The 19,503-nt window shown below is 34.3% G+C and overlaps 1 long non-coding RNA gene across 2 annotated transcripts in view; it reads left to right on the top strand.

The window, feature by feature from the left end:
- LOC144366082 (uncharacterized) overlaps nt 1–19,503 on the top strand; it is a 149,327-nt gene that overhangs the window by 76,792 nt on the left and 53,032 nt on the right. The window contains exons 5-6 of one of the 2 annotated variants that reach the window (XR_013424933.1): nt 6,355–6,506; nt 6,789–6,973. The exons of the other annotated variant lie outside the window; for it this stretch is intronic. This is a non-coding gene — a long non-coding RNA (uncharacterized LOC144366082). Of the gene's footprint in view, nt 1–6,354; nt 6,507–6,788; nt 6,974–19,503 lie in introns of those variants that run through there. 2 annotated transcript variants of the gene reach the window in all.

Genomic DNA, 19,503 nt, shown 5'->3' with positions numbered 1-19,503 from the left:
CAAACTTTCCCAAAATACATTATTCAAGAGTGAAGCAATTTTTAATGAAGAGAGCTTAAGAAGAAAAGGCAAGTGGTTTTCTTTTTCCAGAACTGCAATCTGGGGAGCTCAGTCCAATTTTGACTATAGTAAAATACAGTGCTGGTGGAAGAATGGTGCTCCCAGAGTTACTGCAAGTCCCACAATAAGCTCTTATGAGTCAAAGTATCAGCAAACTGACCATAGGGTTTATATTCAACCTCCCTTGTTTTGGATGTAGCATGGAATAGCACAGATGCCAACCCTGCATGGTTAGCAACATCTGGAAACAGGGACTACATCAGACAATGGAATGGCCTATGCCAAGATCTTATTGTAGCAGTAGGACAGCATTGACCTACATCCTTCCAGAGTGGCCTTCTTAGGTATGTTGGGAAGGACACTGGTGAGGTCAAAGTTAAGCATCATAAAAGATACAAACACAACTGACCTTTTGAATGGAATAGCACAGGATGCATTTGGGGGTTTCTCATATTGACACCGAGAGAATAGGTTAACAGGTACAGGATAGTATGTTAGACTTCCTGCTAAATTACTAAATATTGGATGTGTTGCACATTGAGCACTCTATTGCTTATAACTTGGGGCTCTGTTGTATGTTTTTCAAGATTTTAATTAAATACCCATTATTTCATTTTTAAAAAATAGCTTTATTATAAAGATATTATTATGCCCATTATGTATACTAAGAAAATCAAATTTTTAGTTAAGAAAACTAAAACTAAAAATTTTGCCTAAGATCATATAAGCAGCAGCAGCAGCACAGGGTTTAAAAATAAATTTATCTTGCGCAAAGGACTTTATTTCTCAGAACTCCAGGGTAAAGAGAGAATATTCAATTGTAACCATATTTAAAATATTGAAATGCAAACTTTGATAAGAAGAATGGCTTGCTTCAGAGCTCAGGCCTTAATGAGTAGCAGAACTAAAAATGGTAATAGATTTTCCCACAGCTGACACTACATCACATTGACTTTTTAAGTCATTTCTTAAATGATTTTAACTTAAGGAAAAAGAAACTCTGAACTCCATATGTTTCATTTAAGACCATTTCACCCATAATCAAAAATTGCTGAGATCCAAACATTTCCAAGAGTAAACACTGAGATATTAGTTACTTTCAGATATATGTTACCCCATTTTTTTATTATGTTCATGACTCACAGAAAAGGAAACATTAATTTTATTGGACTACTGACAACTATCTTAAAAGACTTCAAGTGTTGGAGAGTTTGTCAAATTAGTGATAAAAATTTACTGTAATTTTGGTCAAATTAGTAAAGTGCCCCCAAAATTTAATTTAATACTATTATCTATTTATGAAAGTATAAATTTTGTTTAAAATTCAGAAAACTGAAAAATGCCTCAGACTTTGAAAAGTTTAAGGTTTTGAGAATGTAGAATTGATATGGTTGGTTAAAATACCTCTATGGTACAACAGTCTGAAGAATTTTTTTCAAAAGTGTTAATTGTGTGCTATTAGTTATATTTATATGTAATATAGTTTTTAGTGCATATCCTTTAATTTTCTTACTTATCCTCATCCAGTTTCCAGAGTCCTGTCAAGGAAGAGGAGGTGTTTACCACATAACTTATTCACAAAGAAGGAAGGTGTTATAGCATGAAACTGAGACAGAAAGGCATTTGGGGCAGAGATAACATAAGCAACTGCATGAAAGACAAATATAGAATTGTGTGCTAAGATGCTGAAGCCAATCTAAACTGCAATCTTAGAGGTAGCTTCAGTTGTGGTGGGTGAATTTGCAGACAGAAAGTCAAGGTGAAACTTTTGTGCTAAGGGCTAGAACAAAACTTTTTTCCCCATTCTTTTAATTACTCGGGAAATTTAGCATGATAGGTAAGAGTAACAGGACTGAAGGCAAGGGAATAAATACAGAGATTGTCTCAGTTCAAATGAAGCACTGATTTAGGACAGGGCCGTAAAGGATTCATTAGATGTTGAGAGGTACTTCAAAGGATAAAACCTCTTCATTGATACACCCCTTTACCTCCTTAAAAAAGGGGGAGGGAGACAGATACAGTTAAATATTCTGTTCTTTGTTTCATTTAATTTTTGTGTCTATATTAAAGTAGGACTGCATTTAAAAAATGATGGCAACTCAAATATTCAGGGTGATAAGTTTTGGAAATTCCGTTTTGCTCCTTTTGTCAATCCCTCACCTCCTACACAGAACCATGATTCTCATTTATTTCTCCTTGGTTTGGTTTTATTTCTTATATTTATATTTCTTTATTTCTTTCTTGTAAATGCATAGCTTCTTTTTCTCAGCATACTTTATTGTTGCTGAGTATTTAAGTAGTCCATTTTTACTGATGAATCTCCATTTCTCTGTTGATGAGTTAGAGAGAGAGAGAGAGAGAGAGAGAGAGAGAGAGAGAGAGAGAGAGAGAGAGAGAAAGAGAGTCATTCATTTTGTCATTTCTTCTAACACTTCCTCTTTGGTTCACAGATTATTCAGATGTGGCTTTTTCAGTATATGTGCTTGGTGTTTTCTTTAAATATTAATTTTGTTGACTTTTAGCATGATTTCACTATGGTCAGAGAATATACTCTGAATAATATTTATTTAAATTTGTTGAGTTTTGTTTTATAACCCAATAGTTCTATCTTAATATTTATCCCATTAGCACTAGAAATAAACATATTTTCTGCTAACATCAAATGAAGTACTTTTTGAACATTGATTAGACATTTTAATTGCAATTTCCTTTGTGATTTTATATCCAATTATACTATTAATTGTTGAGGGACAGGCATTTGGTCTCCAACCATTATTATAGATTTGTTTATTCCTCATTAAGTTCTATCACTTTTGAAATAATTTTAAAATTTTCCATTGTGGTGAAGTTCTATCACCTTTAGGCCTCATATATTTGTATCTCTGTTGTTTGGTATAAGTACATTTAGAATAGCCAGGTCTTCTTGATAGATTTACTTTTTGTTATTACATGATATCCTCCCTTGTGTATGATATGGGACTTTATTTGTTTTGAAGTTTATCTGATATTATCATAACTACTTTTTATTTCTTTTGATAATTATTTTTATAAAAATAATTAATATTTTATACATAAAATATGAATTTATTGCATATTATATATTATATATCACATATATGTGTTCACTCTATTGCAAATTATCTATGGCATTATATTTGACATGAATTTATTATAGACAAAATATAATTTTGTCATATTTTCATGCATTTTGACAATTTCCATCCTTAATTAATGTATACCTTTAATGTAATTGCTGATATCAAAGGGTTTAACTGTATAATTTTATCTTATCCTTTATTTATTCTGCTTGTCTTTGGGTTATGATGTTGTCTTAGAATTCTTTTGATCTATCTTGTTTTTGAATGTATCTTTTTGTATACATTTTATAGTAGCTGCTTTAGGTATCTGATTACATGTACATAAATTTTCAGTCTACTAATTTTATTAGTCTGTTTTCACTTACTATAACAAAATACCCAAGGCTGCTTCATTTTAAATAAAAAGGGGTTTATTTGAGCTCTCAGCTCTGGTTCAGGGATGAGAGGCTACATCTAGTGATGGTGTTTTTGCTGGGAAAGTTCTCAGGTGGGTCACGGCATCACATGGAAAGAGAACAGGATCACATAAGTGTGTGTGTGTGTGTGTGTGTGTGTGTGTGTGTGTGTGTGTGTTTGTCTCTTCTGATCTCTTTCCCACTTCTTATAAAGTACTGGAATTAAATCAGGGGAGCTCCACCCTGATGGACTTATCTTTTTCTTGTTACTTCCTGAAGCCCACTTTTCAACACCACAGTTGGATCAAGTTTCTGTTTTCTTACTGCTTCATGATGAGGAGTATATTTCAGCACATAAATCTCTAGGGGTCACACTCAAACCATATCCTTGCCATTGCATTGGTATTGGCATTTTACCATTTCGAGTGAAATAGAAAAGGCTTCAAGTACTTTATATCTTTTACCTTCATCCATTTATAATATTATTTTCAACACTTCCCCCACATTTATATCAAAATATATCAAACATTGTTACATTGTTTTGCTTCAACAATCAAGCCTAATTTAGAAAACTGGAGAAGAGAAAAGTCTATTTTGCTTATTCATATTTTTATTTACTGTCTTTTCCCTTTATTTCTAATGTTACATGGTTTATTCTTTAATATTTCCATTTCTGATTAGAGAATTTGGGCCATTCTTTCATGGAAGTTCTACTGGTAATAAATTTATTTTTATTAATATGAGAATGCTTTGATTTCCTCTTCAATTGTGAGGAATATTTTTACTGAATATAGGATTCTGATTGACAGTACTTTCTGTCAGCACTTCAAAAATGTTCTATCTCTTCCTCTGGCCTCCATGGTTTCTTATAAGAAAGCTGCTATCTTTCAAAAAGTGTTGAATATTTTTTATTCTGGCTGCTTTAAAAAATTTCTTTGTGCTTATGTGCTTAGTTTAGAGACTTTATTTTTTTTTGTGTGTGTGTTTTTTTTTTTTTTTTTTTTTTTGCATGCTGTGGACTGAACTTAAGGCCTCATGCAAGCTGGGGAATCACTGTACCACTGAGCTCATAGTTTTCAGACTTCATTTGAAGTTTCCTTATTTTTAATATGTTAAATATGTGTTTTAATTCCTCACTGGAGCATTTTTTTATAATCAAGTATGCTTTAAAATATTGTCTGATAGTCTGATGTATCTGTCTTCCCAGTCTTCATTGTTTGTAGTTCTCCCATTGATTTTCAGTTTTTCTTTGTTCTTGGAATGGCAAATGTTGTTGAAGAAAGCCTTGACATTTCTGTATTACATGACTGTATTTTATGAACATCTTCAGTTCTAGCTAGCTCCTCTGATATTGTTCTGAAAAGGGATAAAGAGCAGTACTTTGTTCCTACCAGATGGAAGTAAAAGTTCAGTTGCCCCATTGTGGCTTTCATTGACATTGAAAAGCGGTGTCCTTCATTAACTGCTGAGCAGGGTGACAGCTCAGCTACCCCAAGTGATTTCTATTGATACTTCTATAGGACCAATCCCCAAAACACTGAACAATGGTGAAAATGTTGAACTTTCAGCAGGCCTGCTGTGATACCATCCCATGAATGCAGGGTGGGGGGTGCTGTTACCACTGGCAGGAGAGAGTTTCAGGTTCCCAGGACTTGCAGAGGTTATGGGTCAAGTGGTAGCCAGACATTCACTACTGGCCCACAGGGATGAAATTCTCAGCTTCCTACTTGAATTTCTCAGAAACAACTACAATGGTGGCTTTGGACTCTCTGTACAGCCTTGACAGGTGAAAATCTCGGGTCCCCATTTGATTTTTGCTGGAATGAGTAGGGGTAAGGCCATAATTTTTTAAAAGGATTTAGTTAAAAGTTTTCTATGTTGGTACACTCTCCCCTCCTGGGTCTTTAGTTAGAGAGCATAGTCAGGGCTTTGTGTTGACTGTGCCTGTTGACAATTCTGGGTTATCATTGTCTTCAAATACATGTTTGATATCAGTGAGATACAAAGGAAAACCCAGAGGAATTAGAATCCACGTTCCTTATCAGCCTTTCCTTTCTCATTTTTTTTAGTATTCTTTTGTATTTCTTTGAAATATAGTGTGCAGGGATTTTAGTGGTACTTAGGTTGCTTGAAGTGAAAATTCTACCTCATTCTTTTTCATAGTTTTCCTGTCTCTTCTGAGATTTTCACATGTCTATTAATTTTTTACATCTTTTCCTGTATATTCGTGAACATACTTATAATAGTTGTTCAAGGTCCTTGTGTGTTAATCCCAATAACTGGGTCATCAGAAAGTTAATCTTGTGAAATTTATTCTTGATCATGGGTCACCTCATTTGCTTCTATGTATTTCCATTGGTTTTAAAAACAAATTATACTGGATATGTTATATAAAAGAATAATTACAGGCATAATGATATTTTGTGTCATAATCGTCAGCAGATAGTGTGAGTTGTGTTTTTTTATCACAGCTGAAAAGACAAATTTTTATCTCACCCAGGACTTAGCCAAAACAGTAAGAAGACTGTAGTCACTTCTGGTTAACCCAGTCATTAACACCCATACTGCTACTGCTATTGGAGACAACAGTCTTTATGACCTCAGCAGTATTTTAACCTGGCGTCTGTGGTCTTCTTGAATCAAAGGCGAAGCAGTTGCAGACACTAAAAAATTGAGTAAAGCTGTTCACATATTTCTTGTGTTCAGTCTCAATGTTTCTGCCTTTTTCTCAGGAAAATTGAGATAAGTAGAGGCAGTTATAATACCAAGTAAACTATTGTTTCATTTGTATTTTATTTCAGGTGTCAATCTCTCTCACCTTCTGCTGTGATCATAAATACCTTGGCTAGTCTCCTTTAGAACCAGAAAAGTGACTCTGTATTTGGCATATCTTCTCATCCATCTATTGAAAGACATGGAATTTGGTCCCGGTTGTGATGTGAAGAGATTGCAGGTTTGAAAATCTGTTCACAAGGGTTTCTTCAAAAGAGAGTGCAGGTCCTCTGGGGTCTTCTGCATTCTGTTGCATTTCTTTATTTTATTCATGTATTATTTTTTCTTGTTGGGATCCAGTTTGTGAAGAAAGACGTTGAATTTGAGGTACCTACTTCTTTCATTGTTTCAAATCTGGCTTGCTTCACTTTTTGTGCTAAGTTTGATCACGAGTTTGAGCACTGCTGGGATTACTGAGAAAGAGTTACTGTTTTCTCATGGGAGTGATTTCTGTCTCTCATAGGACTGGATTGACAGAGTGAGAATGGATTTTTACAAGGCCATTCTGGTACCTCCTCTCCATCACATGTGTCTGCTTCTCTTTCCCACTTTTCTTACATGAGTTAAAATCCTATGAAGCCCTCACCAGAAACCAAGCAGATGCTGGTGCCATGATCTTGACTTACAGCCTCCGAAACCATGAACCAAAATAAACTTCTTTGCTTTGTAAGGTACCCAGCCTCAATTATTTTGCTATAACATCACAAAATGGACTAATATAGCCCTTCAACTAGAAAATCCTCCCCACAAGGAGATATGTGAACTCATTCCAAAGTCAATGATAAATATAAGGAGCTATGGGAGCTATGGGAGCTCATATGGTGAGCTGGAAATAAGGATATGAGTTATGGAATACTTTAACACTTTTTTATTCTAATGGGAGGTACTTTATAATATTACCAAAGTGACTACACCATAAATACAACTTAGATTTTCATACATTAAATAATTAAAAAATGATAAGAACACTTAGTCTAAATCTATTTCAAAACACCTATAAAACTTTGTCTCTATTAAGCATCTTTTCTTTCCTCCTTGTACACTTATCTCCTCCTAATTCTGTTTCATAGATGTCTCTTTAGCCTTCTTCTTTAGTGCCCAGACTCCATTAATCTCTTCCTTTTCTATCTTCAGTATTTTTAGAATCTCTTCATTTTTGGCTAATTTTCCATGCTCCTTTAAACATCCACATTCTTTCTACCTTATAAACAAACAATTATATTTCCTCTGTAGGTCATGAGTAAGCTCTGTCAGAGCAATTTATAAGTAAAAATAATGAACTCTGGATAAAAATATATGGAATACCTACCCAGAGTCCCTGAAGAGGGACCAAGTTCAGGTGAGTATTATAGTGTAGTTAACAACTAGAAGAAGGGAAAAGGATGAAGTTAGTTTTCCACCATTTTGCATTCCTTATTACTATTACTACTATTACCACTACTATTATTATTTTTACATCTTCTGACCTGTGAATTGAATCTGTTAAAATACAGATCAGTAACTAGAAAATAGGCTGCATGGCAGGTATAGATATCAGTAATTGAGGTATGAATAAAAGACAAGAAGTCAAATAAGGGAGGACCTTAATATGTGTGTGAGCTCTGACTCAATTTCTCAATTATGTGTGTGTGTATGTGTGTGTGTGTGTGTGTGTGTGTGTGTGTGTGTGTGTGTGTGTTCTGGTAAGGAACAGAAAAGAAACTGAATTTACATTTGAGCTGATATTCACTGTTTGGAATGGGGAATGGTTTTAATTTAGCCTCCTTCCAGTAATTTAGCAACTGCCTGCTTAAAGGGGAAAAAAAATTTTTTGACAGAAGGTAAATAATAAAACACATCATTTACTATATAAATGAAATAATTCAAAATTACTTAAAAAAACCCAGAAAATTGTAAATGTTTTTTTGAAGAAAAAAGAAAATGGGGACTTATGGGTTATATATGTGTGGGATAGTATGAGAAAGACTAGAGGTGAAATGATCAAATTATGAGAGCCCTAACCTAATCAGTGCATTAATTCTGATGATAGGAATTGACTGGGTAGTAACTGTAGGCACATAGAGTGTGGCTGGGGAGGTGGGTCATTTGGAGCATACATTTGGGGTATATATTTTGCCTTTGGTGAGGACAGTCTGTCTCTTCTGCTTCCTGATTATCACATTCTGAGCTGCTTTCATCTGCCATAATCTTCTACCCCAATGTTTGGCCTCACCTTGAACCCAAAGCAATGGAGTCAGCCATTTAAAACCACAAGCTCCAAAATAAACTTCTTCCTATTCTGTTCTTATTGGAATTTTTGGTCACAATGACAAAAAAGCTGACTAATACAGTGACTAATGCCCAATGATTCATCTATTGGCACTAATAGACCAGAATTTCAAGGTGACCATAAAGTCCATGCTCAATGAAATGAGGGAAAAATGGATTTTTTGTAATGAATGAAGAGGATAATAAATATCAGTAGTGAAAAAGAACCTAACAAAATATAGATTTTTAAAACTGACATAAAGTAGCAGAAAATTCATTAAGAAATCACTGAGTGGATAAATTAATAAAAAAAATTTAGGAAAAAATAAGTAAAATTGAAGGTCAATCAATATAACATGCAAATGTAAGGTCAGAAACGGGAAACACCCTAGTTACCATCAAAAAGAAAATAGTATATTCATTGGATATATAATGAAAAAAAGAAATAAACTGCTGATACGTGCAATAGGATGGGTAAATCACAACAAACAATATGCTGAGTGAAAGAAGCCCTTACAAAACAGTCCACACTGGAAAATACTCTTCATACGAATTCTACTAAAGCCAAACTAAATATATTTTTTTAAAAAAATCAGAACACAGATTGGCTTAGAGGAGTGGTAAAAATGAATTTTTTGTGAGATCCAGGATGGTGGGCTAGAGGGAGGCAGCATTCTGTGTCACTCCATGACCTGGGACTCAACTAGTGAGAATACTGCTTCTCTGTAAGCAATATTCCTGCTCCTGCATAGGAATCACTGCCACAGTGCTCAGCCCAAGATTCCACTCCACAGCATCAGAGTAGGTCTCCCAACTATTCACCCATGCAGGATTACCTGGTAACATAGTGGGCACCATTAAAACTTGCACAGAACTTTTGACCACCCACTTGAGCAGAAATCACCCATGCCACTCTCACGCAGGACACCCATAAGCTTCCCACATGCAGGGACTCTGGCTGTCACTCCCATGTGGACCCCCATCTATCCATGTGGGCCTTCCCCGGTCGCTGCCACCTTAGGAATCTGCAGCAGTGAAGATATTCCCCTATTCGCAGGAGACTGTCTGTACCTGGAAACTTCCCAGACTATGAAGTCAGCTGACAGCCACACATTGCACACCATTACTAGGCTCCCACAGGACCCACAGCCCACTGCTGAAAGCAGGCACCTCCATCTTGGGTCACCTTTGTCACCATCCTGGGGAGGGGACATTTTCCAGTTTGGAACTCTGGCTGGCCAGGTACCCAGTTTCTAACTCTGCCCTCTCCCCAGCAGTCACAATCTCAGCATAGTGAACCCTGGTTACCTTCACCATCCTGAGGGCAGAGATACCAGCTAACAACTGATGAGGACACCTATTAGATGAGAAGGGAAGCAGGAAAGACACTGATCTCCAACCAAAGCAATCGTTTCTTCCTTCAAGATTTTTTTTCTCCTTTCCCTGGATTTTCTCCTACTCTTACATTCCCAACATATGTGAAACCAAGTACTTTGCATGAATTAGGATTTTGAGGACTTGGACATCTGAATAGCACATTATAGCTATGTTATACATTCCTTTTATCCCACCACTTTTTACTACTTTAACATTATTTTAATTTTTCTTAATATATATTTGTATTTGTTTTATGTACTCTACTGTCTTCTCACTTATTTGTCTACCCAAAATTACTTTCTCTCCCTTCTTCTGTAAGGAATCTTACTCTTTAGATTTCTCTTTCACACTTCCTAAAACATAACAACTCTATATCCTCACTTCCTTCTTCCTCAGCATATCATCTTACTCCTCACCCTCAGCTCTTTGTCCACCATTAGAAACTGCAAACCCTTTTACAAATCTACTGAGTATATTGTAGATAATAACTGAATTCACCATATCTGTATATTGTGACCAAACTGTAAATATCTTAATGGAAAATATTTGTTTTTAGGGTGTATATTGTTTATACTGGGATCTGACAACATCGTCCTTCACATGAAAGGAGAGGTATTGAATCCCTACAGGTAAATTATAAGCCTACAGTGTAAAAACAGTAATGCCTAGAATCCACAGTGCTAGAAGAAAAGACATACAAGCAATATGAAAAGACAAGGGAAGAAAATTCCCCAAACCTATCAAGATATCACATTATTAGAATCCATGGCCAGCAGAGCAGAAAAAATTACAGAGAAGTTCAGGATGTACATGATTAAAATGTTCTGTGAATAAATGAATGCCATAAAAGAGCAAATACAGGCAGCAAAAGATTATTTTGACACAGAGCTACATAAACAAATACAGGAAGAAAAAGATTACTTAATAAAGTTATAGAGGTTACAAAAAACAGAAATTCTTGAAATAAAAGAAATAATAAAACAAATTAAAAGTTCAGTTGAAAGCATCATCAACAGATTAGACCACTTGTAAGACAAGACCTCAGACAATGAAGACTCTCTCTATATATATTTGAAAAGAATGTAACAAATGATGAAAATTGTAAGAAATCATGAGCAGAATATTCAAAAATATGGGGTAGCATAAAAAGACCAAATTTAAGAGTTCTTGAGATAAAGGTAGGAATAAAGTTCCAAACCAAAGGAATGAGCAATCTATTCAATGAAATAATATCAGAAACATTTCCAAACATAAAGAATGAATTGGAAAACCAAATTCAAGAGGCCAAATGTTCAAAATCACAACAGATACACACCAAGTCACATTATAATGAAAATACCTAACATACAGAAAAAGGAGAAAATATTAAAAGCCATGAGAAAAAGGAATTAGATTACATATGGGGGAAGCCAATTAGATTATGTGCAGATTATAAACCCAGACCCTGAAAGAGAGAAGATCCTGGAACAACATATACCAACCTCTGAAAGAAAATGGAGGCCAACCAAAATTTTATATCCATAAAAATTAAGCTTCAGATTTGATGACGAAATAAAACCTTCCATTATAAGAAAGATTTAAAGAAGTTACAACTTGAAAGTCTTCACTACAGAACATTGTAGGCAAAATATTCCATGAAGAGAAATTGAAAAGCAGTGATGTAAATCAGCAGAGTGAGGTATTATACTAAAGGAAAAACTCATCAAAGGAGAAATCAAGTCAAGTTAAATACTAAAAATAAACAAAAATGGCTGGGAATAAAAATCATGCCTCAATAATAACCCTGAAAGTTAATGGCCTAAACTCACCAATCAAAAGACATAAACTGTCAAGCTGCATTTAAAAAAAAAAGACCCAACAATATGCTGCCTCCAAGAGACTCATCTCATAGGAAAAGACATCCACAGACTAAAGGTGAAAGGTTAGGAAAAATCTTGCCACTCTCATGGACTGAAGAAGCAAGGAGTTTCTGTCCTCATATGAAATGAAGTAGACTTCAGCCAAAATGAATCAAAAGGGATAAAGAAGAACATTTCATATTGCTTAAGGGAACTATTCATCAACAAGACATAACGATAATAAATTTATATGCCCCAAACAATAGAGCATCTATGTTCATCAGACAAACTCTTCTCAAGTTAAAAATTCAAGAAGACTGCAACACAATTATTCTGGAAAACTTTCACCACTGGATAGATATTCCAACAAAAGCTAAACAAAGAAACTATAGAACTCAATAGAATAATCAGCAACTTAGACTTGACTGACATATATAGAATATTTCATTCTTTGATGAAAAAATACACTTTCTTCTCAGCAGCACAAAGAACCTTCTCTAAAATAGACCATATAATGTGCCACAAAGCAAATCTTGTCAAATATGTAAAAAGTAGAGATACTACCCTGTATTCTTTCAGATTGTAATGGAATGAAATTAGAAATCATTGATAAAATAAAAAACAAAAGCTACTCCAACACCTGAAGGCCAAATAATATGCTACTGAATGAACAATGAACAAAAGACATCAAAGTGGAGATTAAGAATTCTTAGAGGTGAATGAGAACACAAATACAACATATCGAAAATTTTGGAACACTATGAAGGCAGTACTAAGAGGAAAGTTCTTTGCATGGAGGTCATTCCTTAAAAGAAGAAAAAGTCAACAAATATTTGACTTAACATTACATCTCAAAGCCCTAGAAAAAGAAGAACAAATCAAACCAAAGGCAATAGAAGACAGTAAATAATTAAAATCAGAGCTGGAATCAATGAAATTGAAAAACAATAATAATTGAAAAAGTTGGTTCCTTGAAATAAATAAATAAAATTAAAAACCCTTAGCCATGCTAATGAAAAGAAGGAGAGAGAAAACTCAAATTACTAACATGTGTGATGAAAAAAATTTATCACAACAGACACTACAGAAATGCAGAAGATAATTAGAAATTAGTTTGGAAAATTTATACTCCAATAAAATAAAAAAAAATCTAGAGTCATATGATTTGCCCACATTGAATAAGGTGCTATACAGAATTTAAACAAATAAATTTCAATGGAATGAAATAGAAGACACCATCAAAAGCCTACCAACCAAGAAAAGCCTAGGATCAGATGGATACACAGCCAAGTTCTACATGATCTTTAAAGAAGAACTAATACAAATACTCATCAATTTATTTTAAGAAATAGAAAAAGAGGTAGCACTTCCAAATTCATTCAATGAGGCCAATATCACCCTGATCCAAAACTAGGCAAAGACACATTTCAGACCAATATCTCTAAAGAACATAGATGCGAAAGTTCTCAATGAAATTCTGGCAAATTGAAGACAAAAAGATTATGCACCAAGAGTAAGTGGGGTTTATCCCAGGGATACAAGGTTGGTTCAACATGTGGAAATCAATAAATGTAATGTATCACATCAATAGATTTAAAGATGAGTCATATGATCGTCTCAATAGATTAAAAAGTGCATTCAACAAAATACAGTACCCCTTCATGTTCAAAGCACTAGAAAAACTAGGGATAACAGGAACATATCTCAACATTGTAAAAGCTATTTATGCTAAGCTTCAGGCCAATAACATTCTAAATGGACAAAAATTGAAAGCATTCCCTCTAAAAACTGGAACAAGACAGGAATGCTCTCTTTCACCACTTCTATTTAACAAAGTTCTTGAAACACTGGCCAGAGCAATTAGACAGACAAAAGAAATTAAAGGGATATGGATAGGAAAAGAAGAACTCAAATTAGCACTATTTGCCTATGATATGATTCTATGCCTAGAAGACCAAAAAAAAAAAAAATTCACCAGAGAACTTCTAGAACAAGTAAATTAATTCATCAAAATAGCAGGATATAAAATCAACACTCATAAATCAAAGGCATTTCTGTATATCAGTTACAAATCCTCTGAAAGAGAAATCAGGAAAACTACCCTATTTGTAATAACCTCAAAAAATAAAAAATACTTGGTAATCAACTTAACAAAAGAAGTGAAAGATCTCTACAATGAAAACTACAGAACACTAAAGAAAGAAATTAAAGAGGACCTTAGAAGATGGAATGTTATCCCTTATTCTTGGATAGGCAGAATTAATATTGTCAAAATAACCATATTACCAAAAGAACTATACAAATTTAGTGCAATTCCAATCAAAATCCCAATGACATTTCTCATAGTAATAGAAAATCAATTATGCAATTCGTCTGGGAAAAAAAGAGACCCAGAATAGCTAAAGCAATCCTTAGCAAGAAGAATGAAACAGGCAGCATCACCATATGAGACATTAAACTATACTACAGAGCAACAGTAACAAAAACAGCATGGTATTTGCACCAAAATAGACTTGTAGACCAATGGTACAGAATAGAGAACAGAGAGACTAACCCACATAATTACAGTTATCTTATATTAGACAAAGGTGCCAAAAACATGCATTGGAGAAAAGAGAGCCTCTTCAACAAATGGAGCTGGGAAAACTGGAAATCCATATGCAACAAAAGAAAATTAAATCCCTATTTCTCACCATGCACAAAACTCAACTCAAAGTGGATCATGGACCTAGAATTAGAGCAGAGACACTGCACCTAATAGAAGAAAAAGTAGGACCAAATATCCATTATATCAGATTAGTCCCAACTTCCTTAATAAGACACCTGTGGTGCAAGAATTAAAATGAGAAATTAATAAATGGGATGGATTCAAATGAAAGAACTTCTTGGCAACAGAAACAATCAGTGAGGTGAATAGAGAGCATACAGCTTGGGAGCAAATTTTTACCCCATGCCACATCAGGTAGAGCACTAATCTCTAGCATATATAAAGAACTCAAGAAGTTAAAACCAAAACAACAAATAACCCAATCAATAAATGGGTCAAGGAACTAAAAAGTCATTTCTCAGAAGATATACAATCAATCAACAAATATATAAAAAATGTTCAACATCTAATTTGCAATTAGAGAATTGCAAATCAAAACTACTCTAAGATTTCATTTCACTCCATTCAGAAGTGCAGCTATTAAGAACATAAACAACAATAAGTGTTGGTGAGGATGTGGGGGAAAAGGCATACTCATACATTACTGGTGGGACTGAAAAATAGTGCAGCCAGTATGGAGATTCCTTGGAAAACTGGGAATGGAACCAACATTTGACACAGCTATTCCACTCCTTATTCTATACCCAAAGAATTTAAAAACAGCATACTACAGGGACACAACCACATCAATGTTTATAGCAGCACAATTCACAATAGCTAAATTTTGGAACCGACCTAGATACCCTTCAGTAGATGGATGGATAATGAAAATGTAATATATATACAGGATGTATTGCTCAGCATTAAAAGATGATAAAATCATGACATTTGGAGGTAAATGGATAGAGTTGGAGAATATAATGTTAAGTGAAGTTAGACCATCCCCCCCAAAACAAATGAAGAATGTTTTCTCTGATATAAGGAAGCTGATTCATAGTGTGTTAGGGGGAGCATGAGAAGATTAGAGGATCTCTAGATAGGAAAAAGGGGAGGGAAGGGAATGGAGGGGGCAAGGGGGTAAAAAAGATAGTGAAATGTGATGGACATCATTACCATAAGTACATGTATAGAGATATGAATGATGTGAATATGCTTTATATACAACCAGAGATATGGAAATTTGTGCTTTATATGTGTAATACAAATTAGAATGCATTCTGCTGTCATATATATCAAATTATAATTTAAAACAATTTAAAAAATAAACACAAAGATGTTTAGCTGTGCAAATAGGAAAGGTGCCTCCAAATAAGTTTCAATTTGGTCACTCCCCATAAATTTCCTCTGATTACTTTGCTTTTTGTTTTCAAAAGCAAATATATTGAGTACTAGAGTTTTTGTTGGCTATTCACAATGTGAAATCAGCATCACTAATTAAAGCAACTGCCCAATAAATGCTTTCTGGTTACAAAGAGAAACTACTGTACCAAAAAAGAAGAAGAAGGAGGAGGAGGGGGAGGAGGAGGAAGAGGAGGAGGAGGAGTAGGAGGAGCAAAATGAATGAATTTTTTGTGATGATAGTAATGCTCTTTATCTTTGTAAAGATTTTGTTTTCATGTCTGTGTACATTTATTACTAGCCAATACAAGGCATATTTAAAACATTTTTACATCATATTTTACGTAGGTTTTATCTTAAAAATGAAAGGAACCATAAATAAACAACTCTTTTAATTCGATGCATACTGAAGTATTTGGGCAAAGATGTGCTGATGCCAGAAAACTACTGTGAAAAGAATTGAAAATGTATTGGATTAATAAATGGATAGGTGTGTAAATTTGATAATGAAAGTTGTAATAAAATAGTAATTGAATAATAGCAATTAACATGTGGTGGGGGGGACATGAGTTTTCACTGTAGTTTTTTTTCTTTTTTGTGTATGTAAAGCTATTGATAAAAAAAATGTTGGTGGAAAATATATATCTATCACAAGTAACATACAACAACCTAACAAAAACAAGAAAAAACTTGTCATCCAATATTTTCTGTATTGTTCAGCAGGATTTGGAGATAGGTAGTGGTCCACTCCCTCTCCACACTTCTCATTTCTCTTTCATTCTTCAGTGCATTACACTTTGCCTTCTTTCTCACGTCATTTCATTGAAACCACTTTCTATAAAAAACCTGTTGCTAAAAGCAAAGGTTATGGAATTTTACTTGATCTACTTGATACATTTACTATAATAACCTTCTTCCTACAGGATCCCATTGTCATTAATTTATTAGGTTTTCCTCTAACTTCTTTCATCTCTTTCCCTCAGCTTATCTTTGACCTGCTTTGTTTAAAATTAGCCCAAATTGAGTGTGATTGGCAGTACTCCTTTTTTTTTTTATTTATCAAATTACCCTCAGGTACTTCTTGTTTTCATGTACCATCAGTTGTACTACACATCTCAAACTAGATTTTAAACTCTTAGTTCTTTAAAAAACAAAACTGGAGTATCCAGTTTTTCTCCTGGATATCTACTTTGAATTCTACATATGTATCTCAATCTAAAGGTGCATGAAATAGTTATTTTTCCCTAAAACTTCTCTTCTGTTTTTCCTAAATACTATAATATTTATATTTACCTACCTAGGCAAAATATAAACTATTAACTATTATTCCTTCTTCCACATTTCCAAGTACCATTAATCACTGATTTTGACTTTTTTTCTGTTTTATATCTTACAGTTCCATTTTCCTCTAATAATACTGTCTCTATGTTAGTCAAATGTGATTTTCCTCTTTTCTATATCCTTTAGTTTTCTACTGATGTCACTATTTCTGATCTTGTCATTCTCTAGTCCTATCCCAATATTGAAGCTAGTGTGGTCATTCTGAAATGAAAATCTCATTTTGTCATTACACCCTTGAAATTGTGTAGTCTTATTCCATTTCTCTTAGTATTAAGTCTTGCTTCTCATCTAACTATATAAGACCTACTATTATCCCCCATCTATTTACACTTGTAGTCTCAGTTCTCCATATCTACCCATATGGTAGGTTAATAATTCCCTCCTCCAACCTTAGAAACTATGAATATGTTAGATTATACAGAAAAAGGGACTTTTCAGAGATGCTTCAGTTTATGAGATAAGGAAATGAGCCTGCATTGTTTGGATGGGTAAAATCTAATATCATGAGCCCTTTAAAGCAGCCACAATTTTTTTTCTCAAAGTAGAGAGATATGGCGTAAAAGAAAACAAAATAAAAGGAAGATCCTCACATATTATTGCTAGTTTGAAAGGTCAGGGAAACTTTGAGTCATAGAATGCAAGCAGCATTAGCCAACAAAGGAATGTATCCTTCAGTTCTGAGTGTACTTCAGAACAACCTCAGGGAACTTATTTGTACCAACCATTATATGAACATAGATGCTAATTCTCAATAAAACCTCTAGTAAGGAGAGTGCTGCCATCTTGATTTTAACACCTTGAGAATATTGTTCACCTTCTAACCTATAAAAACATGATAGAAAAAAATTCATTGTTTTAAGTCACCTAATTTGTAGCATTAAATATTTCAGCAATAGTAAAGTAATATACTCAGCTGAAACTTTAAGCCTCAATATTTCAGAACCCCCTATTATTTCTATGTTTCTAGAGGTTCTCATATACTCTTCTGTCTGGTTGGATCATACTGCCTTCCTCTATTCTCATCTCTGTTCTTTCTAAACATATTTTCTACATTTAAAATCTCATTTTAATCTCTCATGTTTGACAGAGTTACTTCATCCTCTGTGAACCCTTCTAATACCTGGGCTTTCATCCATCAGAACACTTGTCACACAGTATTAACTTTTCAATGTTCTTGTCTGTCTCTCTCCAGCCTGAGGCTACTTGAGACAGGAATTGTGTATCATTAATCATTTTCCCTTTCTCATCAATCATAATTCCTGGTATGGTGTGGGCTCTTAGTTAATACTTTTAAAATGAATTAATGAAAGTTACTACAAAGTAAATAAATTAAATCTGTTTGTTTAGACATTTAGCATTTGATAAATTTTATATGTGCTTTAACTAAAATCAATCATTCTAATCAAACAGAAAATAAAGGTAAACTATTTTCATAGGACATAATTCCAATTCTATCTATAAAAATTTCTAGCCAAAGATTGCCAGTCCTATTATCCTAATCTCAAGATTGCAAATTGCTTATAATTAGCATGTTTTTAGTAGTTGAACTTCCTTGGATATTTGATTTACTTTTATATTCTTTCTAATGTTGTCAGTACCATCCTGTTTTAACTGAATTATTATTTTGATTTTCAAAGACTTAGCTATTTGAAAATTTGTTTGTATAAAGAATGACTTGTCATTTTATAATAAAAAGTAGAAAGAAAAGCTACATTTTAGGAGAGTGACATACTGAACCACAGTAGGTTGGAATTATCTGGATGAAAGATATTTATTTTGGAACACTAATATTTTATATGTTAGCAACAAGGCAATAAACTCTAACATCATGAAGCCCTTAATTAAATTTAAAGAAACACCTTGACATAGTTAAGTAATTGACAGAATGATTATGGTATTTGTTTGTGCCACAGTCTGGCTGGGCACAATTCTGGAGCCACTTGTCAAAAGAAATGAACTTTATTTTTAAAACACACACACCACACCACACAGCTCCTCAGGAAAACCCCTCAGAGCACAACTGCCACCACGGGATTCCCAGAAGCCTCTCAACCTCCCCCACTCCTCCTGCTCTTGAGGCTAATTGGCTGGCTCACATGGGCGGAGCCAAAAAAAATCCCCCAATGAGCAGCTCTGTGGTCTGAAAGGGCGAGGAAACAGCCCAATGAGCATCACCACAGAGGAGCCAATCAGTTGGCAGCTAGAAGTTTGCTGGGGCCGCTATGAGCCAATCATCAGCTGGCAGCTTGGAGTTTGCTGGCAGCTGGAAGTTTGCTGGGGCCTCTTTAGCTGTGGCTCTCAACATCTCCCCCTCTCTGTTTAAACAACAACCATGTGGCTTAGGGACCGTGCCTACCTTAGGTTGTCCAATAGTACATATGGTTCTTACC

The sequence above is a fragment of the Ictidomys tridecemlineatus genome, chromosome 8, assembly GCF_052094955.1.
Source record: "Ictidomys tridecemlineatus isolate mIctTri1 chromosome 8, mIctTri1.hap1, whole genome shotgun sequence".
Lineage (NCBI taxonomy): Eukaryota > Metazoa > Chordata > Mammalia > Rodentia > Sciuridae > Ictidomys > Ictidomys tridecemlineatus.
Note: the sequence above shows the minus strand (reverse complement) of the source record. Positions and strands in the feature narration are given on the sequence as shown.